At 45.0% G+C, this 10,000-nt stretch overlaps 1 protein-coding gene across 1 annotated transcript in view; it reads left to right on the top strand.

The window, feature by feature from the left end:
• The window catches only part of bcar1 (BCAR1 scaffold protein, Cas family member), a 69,201-nt gene that overhangs the window by 19,387 nt on the left and 39,814 nt on the right, over positions 1–10,000 (top strand). The window lies entirely within an intron of this gene.

The raw sequence follows: 10,000 nt of genomic DNA, 5'->3' as shown, positions 1-10,000 counted from the left end.
TTTTGATCCCGATCTTATCTTTGTATAGTTTGTTTCCATTCGGATTTATGGGTCTAAAGGGCATTTCAGATTCTCTAAACTTAGAGACTATTTGGAAGAACACAAACAAGAAGACACAGAATTGCTTTCAAATAGTTTTTTGTGACTCAGTTATGTCTCATTCTCAAGTGTGTCCTCTATTAGGAGTAACCTACTTGGATCTGTAGCCTGAGTTCCAATACCGATATAAATGGACTGCGTCTCTCTTTTACTTTAATGCAGTAACCTGAAAAGCACTGTATGGGTGGAACCGTTCATATAGCTTTTTAATTTAAGCTCTTCCTTTAAGACCCAAGGCAAACTGTACATGAAGGTCTTTTTTATAAAATCACTGAAGTGCTTTTCAGCTCTTACCAGGAAAACACAGTGTGTCATTAGATTAGTGTTACACACTCTGTCTCATCTTTCCTTCACCTCCTTTTATTCTCCCCTCTCACACTAATGCCTCTCTCTTACCGCTTCAAATCTTTCTTTTCTTTTCTTTTTTTTTTCCCCCTGCTTTTCTTTATGTTCTTTTTCCTCTGATCTGTGTCCTCTGCCCCACCTCCTCCTCCATCTATCTTCACACCCAGAGTGCTGTGTGTGTGTGTGTGTGTGTGTGTGTGTGTGTGTGCGTGTGTGCGTGCGTGTGTGTGTGTGTGTGACATTTTCCCTCTCACAAAGCCGGCACACGTGTGACGCATGTTTATGATAAATAGAAAGATGACCTTGGGGTGATGACATCATCAGTGACACAAGCCTGGAGCAGGGTGGGGTGCTGCTGAGTTGGCCATTTGAACTGCACCGGTCTCTTTGAGGTGATCTCCCTCCCTAAGGGCTATCTTTGGGTTCCTGCTGATTGACAGTAGGGTGGTTCCATGTTCTGGATGGGAGGATTAATGAGCGAAAAAGAGGATTAATGGGTGGCCTAGGTTCCTAGGTTTAAGAGGAGCGTAAATTCTTGTTGTAATGATAACTTCCTTAGCATTTTCAGTAGATTTTCTTTGACAGGAGTTAAAAAATTGAAGAACTAAAAACGTATCACTTTCCAGTTACCTGTACTACTGCATTCCATCTCTTGTCCCCTCAGTCCATAGAATTATGAGTGGGACTGACACATGCATTTTCCAACCTGTATGGACCCAGCCACCAACCCCTCTCACCAATATGAATCACATATTACTGTCAGGTTATATAACTAAAACAAAATGACTTGTCAGTGACTACTCTTAAACAGAGGGAGTGGTGGTGACCCTGGCCTGACCCTGGTGACCCCTGACCCTAGGTATCCTAACCAATTGTGCTGAATTCCCTGCTGCAGAGAGCAAATGTGGCCCAGTAGGGATTCAAACGACAAGGTTCAGGTGCAGGACACACCTCTGCACTGTAACACAGTGGCCTTAACCCAGGCAGTTTTCAGGTTGGCGTAAGACATTTTTCCTTTCTCTGTCTTGCACCTATGGTATATATGGATTGATTGCCTCTCTCTGCAACATATAATATGGTTTAGGTGACGTGTAGCTCAATATGATTTGACAAAATGACAGTCTAAATGAATTTTGCTATTACAGGCTAGCGTCAGCTGTCAGGTGACAACTCAGCTTGGCGTCATGCAAGATTTCTACTTATCCTCACTGCCCAGGAGCTGTTCCTGTCCCCTGTTTGTGTTTTTCATTCCTTATATGTTCCAATAACCTACGTGTTGAGGTCACAGTACAATATTATCCCATGGGCATGGCGACTATGGTGCATAAACAAACAAATGCTATGTTTAGTCCATAAAAGGTCTACATAGGTGCTCTTTCTTTTAGCATTTCCACTGATACATACATATATATATGGGGGGGGGGGCAAGAGGGAGAGAGAGAGAGAGAAGAAGAAGAAGAAGAAGAAGAGGAAGAAGAAGAAGAAGAAATAAACAACAGGTAGTTTCATCAGACCCATACATGTCCGGGCAGAAAACATGAGGGACATTGCCTGCAGTCATAGCACTGCCTGTGTCAGAGAGGAGGATCTGAGAGAGAGACACTGGGGTGGAACATCAGAGTACGTCTGAGGAAAACAGATTTTTCCTTCGTTGTATCTCATAGCGTCACTTATTCATCAGCTGCGGTGTGCAGTCATGCCTAGATATTGCACATCTGTATTTATACAGGAATATTTAGATGTGAATTTCATTTTATAGTGTTGTGGAAAAATGGGAGCAATAGAGTTGAAGTGTTTGTGGTTTTGGACGTGAGAAGCAGTAGGTGAGAGGTTCCTGTGAGGACTGTGTGAAAACAGGATCCAACAGGCCAGGAATGAGTCTCACTGGGAGTAGCCACATGGAAGGCACGCGCATGCACCGACACACACCGAAGAGATTTGCATGTGAATGAATGTTTAGAAACACGACAGTGATCTTGTAGCAGCTCATCACTGTGAAGTGATTCAGCGCTGCATGCTGTTAGATCATTTTACCAGTGAAGTTCTCCGAAAACACACACATGCTTACATCAAAACACAATTATCTCTCTCCCTCCCTCTCTCTCTCTCTCTCTCTCTCTCTCTCTAAAACACACACACACACACACAACCATCCCCTCACAGACAGGTACATAAAAGTGCTGTGTTGTTGTGTGAACAGCAGGCTGCTTTGTGGAGAGCCTCTGTAGGATTTTGGTCACGCCGTGCCAAACAGAATGAAATCTAGGATTAAGATTGACATGTTGCTGTTTTGGTTGAGCTGTTTCTTTTCCTTTTCTCATCTCCTGCACCCTTCCTTCTCTCCTCTTCTCTCCTCTCCTCTCCTCTCCCACCCTCCATTCCTCCAGGTGTTCTGTAAAATGTTTGATTGCCTACAGGGGGACTTGGCAGAGGTAGGTAGAGCATTGCTAGGAATGGTGTGGAGTGTGAAGCTTGAGTTCACGGTGGAAACACTGCATTGGGAGTCTGATATGGCATGTTGCAGATTGCAAAAGAGATTTGAGCATTTTAAGCGATTACACAGCCAAGTGGTTTTTGTATCGAGTTGTTTGGGTTCTGGTTTGGCTTAGTGTTCCCACTGTGCACTGATATCAGAGTGCCTGCATGTGTGTGAGTACAACACAACTGTGTGTGTGTGTGTGTGTCTGCATTATGTTATCTTTAACCTTGTGGATATGCGTTTGCTAATTCTCGGTTCTTCTCTTGTGGTATATTCTCTCCTTCTGCCTCTCACATTCTCCTACACTCCTTAGACCTCTCTTTCTTTTTCTTTCCTCATTTTTTTCTTTCTATTACCCAACCGTTCCATTACACCCTCTTTCTCTCTAACTCCATGACCCTCTTTCTATTTCTCTCTCTTTGTCTTCCTGTCTGTCTGTCTTCTCTCTCTCCCTCTCTCTCTCTCTCTCTCTCTCTATCTCTCTCTGTGCCCTGTTGGCTCTGTAATGGAGGCCCATGCTGAGAGGCAGGCCATGTGTAAATGAAGCTGAGATTACCAGGCCATCAGTGGCAGAGTGTTCTTCATTCCTTAAGCAGATGCTCTGCAGTGATAACCCTCTAATGGGCTCTCTCACGCTGGCTTCATCAGAACGCTCATACACACATACACACACACACACACACATACACACACACACACACACACACATATCTTTGTGTATGCAAATGGCCAAGTGGGATTAGAATCTCATTAAGATGGAAATATACAACAGTCAACGAGTACTCCTCACAGCAGTGTGTGTGCATGTGTGGGGGTGTGTGTAGCATGTGTGCATGGGTGTGTGTACGTGTGTGTGTATGTATGTGGGTGCACATGCATGCGTGTGTGTGCATGCATGCATGGATGTGTGTGTATGAGTGTGTGTGTGTGTGTGGTGTGGACGTGTGTGTGTGTGTGTGTGTGCGTGTGTGTGTGTCTACATGTGTGTTCATGCATGCATACGTGTGCATATGTATGCAGAGGATCTTTATGCACAGGAGTATAAAATTTATGATCTTACATTATTTCTCTAGCCATCATATCATCCCTCTCTTTGATTATCATGATGATCGTCTCTTTAGCTACACATCTGCAACATTTGATTTTGCAAACGTGTTTTTGCTCATGTTTTACAGTCCACACAGAAGATCCCCAGAGGAACAGAACTGTTAACACAGCATAATCTTTCATACTCTGCAGATTGTGCTCTCACTCTCTGCAGAAAAAGCCAGCAGGGGGGCGGGGCAGGGGGAAGTAGGCAGAACAGACAGTGGTAGCACCTCCTGCTGGCCAGTGTGTGTGCCAGCATCTTTCTAGCACTGCACACATCACATTACAGTCCCCTCAGGAGAAAACCCAGGGGGACTTATGTCTTTTACTATTCTTATATTCCGCCAATGGATGAGGTCATATCTCTCAATACACACACACACACACACACACACAGATATCTCTGTGAATTCTTCCTTTTGAATCCTCACACATTCAAGGTCAATCAGAGTGATTCCTGTGCTAAACTTATGTCCTGTCTTTCGTGTGTGTGTCTGCGCGCGCGCGCGTGTGTGTGTGTGTTTGTGTGTGGTGCGTGGGTGTGTGTGGTTTGTAATATGTGCAGTATGTATGTGGCATCAAGTGTATTTGTTGTATGAGGGATGTGTATGTGTTTTATCTGTCATATGCATAGTGTGATTTTATTTTTTATCCGTAGTGTATGTGTTATGTGTGTGTGTTTGTTTGTGTTTGTCTCCACAGCACACTGACTGAGTGATGTGCCTGTTTCCTCCCTGTGTTTAGCCTACTGCTGGGTCAGAAAGACACTAATGACTTGTTAGGCTTTTGTTTTGAGTGGCATAGGCTTCTATTGAGTGGAACCCTATCTGCCTGTTAGGGCCACAGAACTGCTCTCTGAGTGTGACTGTGTGGTGTTTATAGTGCAGGCAGGAGGCAGTGAACAGCGCACATATTCATCTGCTCATTAGAGAGCCCTTATTTTACAAATCTGACACGAACCCTGACTCCTCTGAGTCCCGCCTCTGTGTCTGTACACTGTCGCTGAGGTGAACCGAACGCCCTGAAGAGAATGCCAGTGCCTGACGACCCCTTTGACCTTTGCATCTCTGTGATGTCATAGACAGAGCTTACTGGTCAGTGAGGTGGGTCACAGAGACATTCTGTCACCCTCTGCCCTCTCCACCCCCCACCTCTCTCTCTCTCTCTCTGGCCTGCTCTTGTAGAACGCCTGTCATTGCTGTTAAAACAGCATAGTATTTTTTTTAGGGAGGTGGTTTGGGGGCTGGATGACACCCCCCCTCTCCTCTTTACTCTCCTCCCTAGTTTCTCACACACATTCTGTGGCGCTGATGAATGGGTGTCGTGTTGCACTGACCCAGCCAACCCCCAGAGTGCACTGTACTTCAGTTAGGGGAGGGGCGTAATGGATGTTCCCCCAGAGGATGACTGGAGGGGTCAGGTTGAATGACCCTGCCTTGCCCTGACCTCCAGAGAGGCAGCAGAAACATGCACACAGAGGAACAGAAAGATCTACTTGGAGTGCTACTTATAGTTTCCACACCTCTCTACAGGCTAAATGACCTGTGTGTGTCTGTGTGTGTGTGTGTGTGTGTGTGTGTGTGTGTGTGTGTGTGTGTGTGTGTGTGTAAGATGGTGCTGAGTGAGTACCCGCTGAGAGGGAGGGAGAAAGCTCATTTAGACACACAGCTGTGTCTGCCCTCCCCTGCCTGCGTTCACTCGCGTCAATTTAATTCTTATCAGTGGGCCAGTAAAGTTAATCATCATTAATGACACCCTTTCTCCTCTATTTGTGTTACGATGGTCCAGACTTTAAAAACACACATACAGTAGGAAAAATTTGTTTATAGCTACGGATCATTTCATATCATGGCTAAAACGTAATTTTTAAGAGGTTGCTCTCTGATATGTATCATCTTAAACATACAAGTATCATAAAAGACTGTACCAGATATCAGAATATTTGCTGTTGTATTTGCTTTATACACAGAAAACCTAGAGGGCAGTATTAACTGGCCTCTGATTGGCCAGTTGTGTGCAGTGTTAACTATGACCACCTACATGACCACTGAAACTTTCAGTCTGAGTGATTTTGTGAATCACTCTATCATCTTTGGCCCAGGTGCGGTCAGCATTCCTCCTGACAACATTTGTTCTAGCTCTAATCTAACAGATTGGATTCAGCTAAAAGAAAATTCTGATACATAGGAAATTCTTAATATTATTGACAGGTGTGCTAGATTGGGATTGGCTTAAAGTCCTCTAGAATTGCAGTACACAGCTCCAATCCTCAACTCTATAAGAACTGTATGATTTTATGCAGACCAGCCGTTACATGCCTGTGGCTGGCTGACGAGACCATACACTTTCTGCAAAGGTAGAAATAAGCTTCTACCTCTAGATTATGTAGTGATGTCATAAACCAGCAGGACTGTGGGCCTCTGAGGCCCAGATCATAGCAGCCCTGCTCTAGAGGGAGGGTGGGCCTCTGAGGCCCAGATCATAGCAGCCCTGCTCTAGAGGGAGGGTGGGCCATCTCTAATTTGGCTCACTTTCCCGAACAGAGTGCGAATCCGCTACACAGGTCTAAGATCAGTTTGTGGAGAGGTAGGGAATGCGCTACACTGTCAGAGAAAGCTGAGCCATCACAGAATAAAACCTCATTGCTGAACTCTGACCTTTGACCTTGAGTTTTAGTCTGTTTCTCACTCGCTGTTTTTCATTGACATGGCTCTACTGCACAGTTTGAGAAACGTCTACCAATCCCAACACAATCCTCCAGAAACATTATGACAAATGTTTACAGCACATAGGATGAACACCTTCATACTGAGAACTACATCTCCAGCAACATTGAAGACTGAAGATTCAAGATTCCTTATTGCCATGTGTAACAAATACAATGGAATACTTACTCCCCACTCACTCCCGCATGTCACTTCTAAACATAAATTCTAAGCAATAAGTGAGTAACATAATAAGTACAACAAAAAGTGACTAAGAGTTATGTGACTAAGCAAGAGTTATAGTACTATGACAGGTGGTGGAAAAAAATGTAGTAAAGTGACGAAGAGCAGTACAGTGATAATAATAGCATAATAAGTAGTAACAGTAAGGTGGTAATGGGAAAAAAATGTGATATTAAACCAGCAATATATTGAAAAGTGATAATGATAAATGATAATGATAAAGTAACCAGTGCAGCACAGTACAGTGAGAGTACCTGCAATATATGTAGCTGTGAAATTATAAGTTCAGTAACTGAGCGATTAACAGTTCAGTAGGCACACTGGCTGTGCGTGAAAAGTGTTTTCGAACCTGCTTGTCCTGGTACAAATGCTGTGGTCCCGACGCCCGGACCGCAGGAGGGAGTTGGTGCCCAGGGTGATTGTGGTCGTATGTGACAGAACTGGCCTTGTTCCAACGCTTTGTGCAAAAGATCTCCTCAATGGATGGAAGTGCACTCCCGATGATCTTTTCCACTGTCCTCATGACCCTCAATGGCTTTCCTGTCCTGTGCAGTGGTATTGCCATACCACACAGTGACACCACCTGTCAGAATGCTCTTTGTGGTGCCACGGTAAAAGTTTACAAGCCATCATGTGGTTATGCTGCATTTCCTAAGACACCGTAGGGGGTAGAGGCATTGGTGTGCCTTCCTGAGCATGACAACGTGTTGTGGGTCCATGCTAGGTCATCGGAGACCTGGCAGTCCCTGGAAACGGAAGCAGCTGACAATTTCCACCGATGTTTCATCTAGTCTGATGGGGTAGTGGGTCCCTCGGTGGTTCCTAAAGTCCATGATGAGCTCCTTAATCTTGCTGACGTTCAGTGCAAGGCTGTTGTCCTTGCACCGCCGCTGCCTCATCTCTGTACTCTGTCTCGTCGTCGTAACTTATCAGGCCAATAACTGTGGTGTCGTCTGCAAACTTGATGATCCGGTTGTTGCTGTGTATGGCTGTACGGTCATGTGTGAACAGGGAGTACAGCCGTGGGCTGAGGCAGCAGCCTTGTGGCACTCCAGTGTTGAGGACCAGAGTGGATGAGGTGTTGCTACCAATCTTCACCATTAGAGTCCTTCCCATCAGGAAGTCCATAATCCAATTGCAGATGGGGGTGACCAGGCCTAGGTCCCTCAGTTTAAGGACCAGCTTGGAGGGAACGGTGGTATTGAATGCTGGTTGTAGTCAATAAACAACAGCCTGACGTAGGTGTCCCTCCTGTCTAAGTGTTCCAGGGCAATGTGTTGTGTCAGAGAGGCGGCATTGTCCACAGACCTGTTTGGTTTGTATGTGAAGTATAGTGGGTCCAAGGAGTCTGGGATAATACTGTTTATGTGTGCCATGACCAACTTCTCCACGAACTTCATGGGTTTGGGAGTTAAAGTCACTGGGCAATAGTCATTGAGGCCTGTTACCTTGATCCTGTGGGGTAACAGCACAGTGGTTGTCTCTTTGAAGCACACTTGGACGACAGACTCTGCAATGATGCGTTGAAGATGTCTGTGAACACAGGAGCCTGCTGGTCTGCGCAGGTCCTGAGCACGTGCGGGGGACGTTCATCTGGGTTGGCTGCCTTCCCTGCTTTCACCCTCCTGAAGGTTCTCTGGACCTTGGACTCAGACAGTTACAGTATGTAGTCCTCTGGATGGCTGGCCATTTTGGTGGTTGGCTCAGAGTTCTACCTCTCAAAGAAAGTGTAAAACAAGGTCAGCTTGTCTGGTAGTTGGTGATGGCCCTCAGTCCTTGCCACATGCATCTGGTGTCTGAGCCCCCGTACTGTGATTCCAGTTTGTTTTTGTAATCCGTTTTTGCAGTTTTGATGGCCTCTCTAAGGTCGTACTTGGCCTTTTTGTAAAGATCAGAGTCCCCTGATTTGAAAACAGTACTCCGTTCCTTTAGCTTGTTATGGATGTCTGGGTTCATCCATGGTTTGCGGTTTGGAAATGAATGAACAATCTTGGTGGGAATGCATTCCTCCACCAGCCTGTTAATGTATCTAGTGACGTGATATGCATACACATCCAGGTCTGTGGTCTTGAATATGCTCCAGTCTGTGATTCCCAGCCCACCCTGCAGCTGTAGTATGGAGTTATCTGTACAGCATCACACAGTTCTCATGGTTGTGGGCGTGGTTTTCAACCTCTGTTTGTCAACAGGAAGAAGGAGCATGGAGTTGTGGTCTGGACTGTGAAAAGCCGGTCGTGTGATAGCACAGTAGGCATTCTGTATTGTGGTATAGCAGTGGTCAAGAGTCTTTCCATTTCTGGTTGGGCAGGAGATGTTTTGATAATATCTTGGCATTACCTTTTTTAGGTTGCAGTGGTTGAAGTCGACCTCAATGATGGGGACTGCCTCAGGGTAGCGATTCTGAAGTTTGCTAATCTCACTGTAGAGTTCGGTCAATGCAGTATACCTTAATGAAGATGGGGACTCTCTATTACCTCTGCACACAGTGGTTGACGGTTACAAATGACTGAGAGTTCTAATCAGATTAAATTAGGCGACAGTCACACTTTGGTGAGAATTGTAATAAGATTATATTAGAGGGCAGTTACTGATGGCCTGTCAGGTTTGGCTACGGTAGTTTCACCACAGCACCTCTCTCACTCTCTCTGTCTCTCTCTCTCTCTCTCTTTCTGTGGGTCAGTACCTATAACCTTACCTACAAAGCTAGGAAATGCAACTCCTCAAGACTCAAGAGCAAGGAGTGTAGACCAAATCAAACCCTATATATATATGCAGATAGAGAGGGAGAGAGAGAGAGAAAGAGAGTTACTGTACACATACACACATACACATTTTACTCATACACTAATGGAAACGCAGCAGACTGGAAATAAACTACATCATGTAGAGCAGTCTACCATGAAGAGTGACCTATGTTTAATGTCTTGTTGCGTATATACACACACATATGTGTGTATGTACATCTGCTGGTAAGATGTCAATTTAAATGATAAAGACTTTATTCTGCAGTTGTTTGTAGACATAACTCTGTAAAAAAAAA

This window comes from Chanos chanos, chromosome 2 (genome assembly GCF_902362185.1).
Source record: "Chanos chanos chromosome 2, fChaCha1.1, whole genome shotgun sequence".
NCBI classification, from domain to species: Eukaryota; Metazoa; Chordata; class Actinopteri; order Gonorynchiformes; family Chanidae; genus Chanos; species Chanos chanos.
This window is presented reverse-complemented; position numbering and strand designations above follow the sequence as displayed.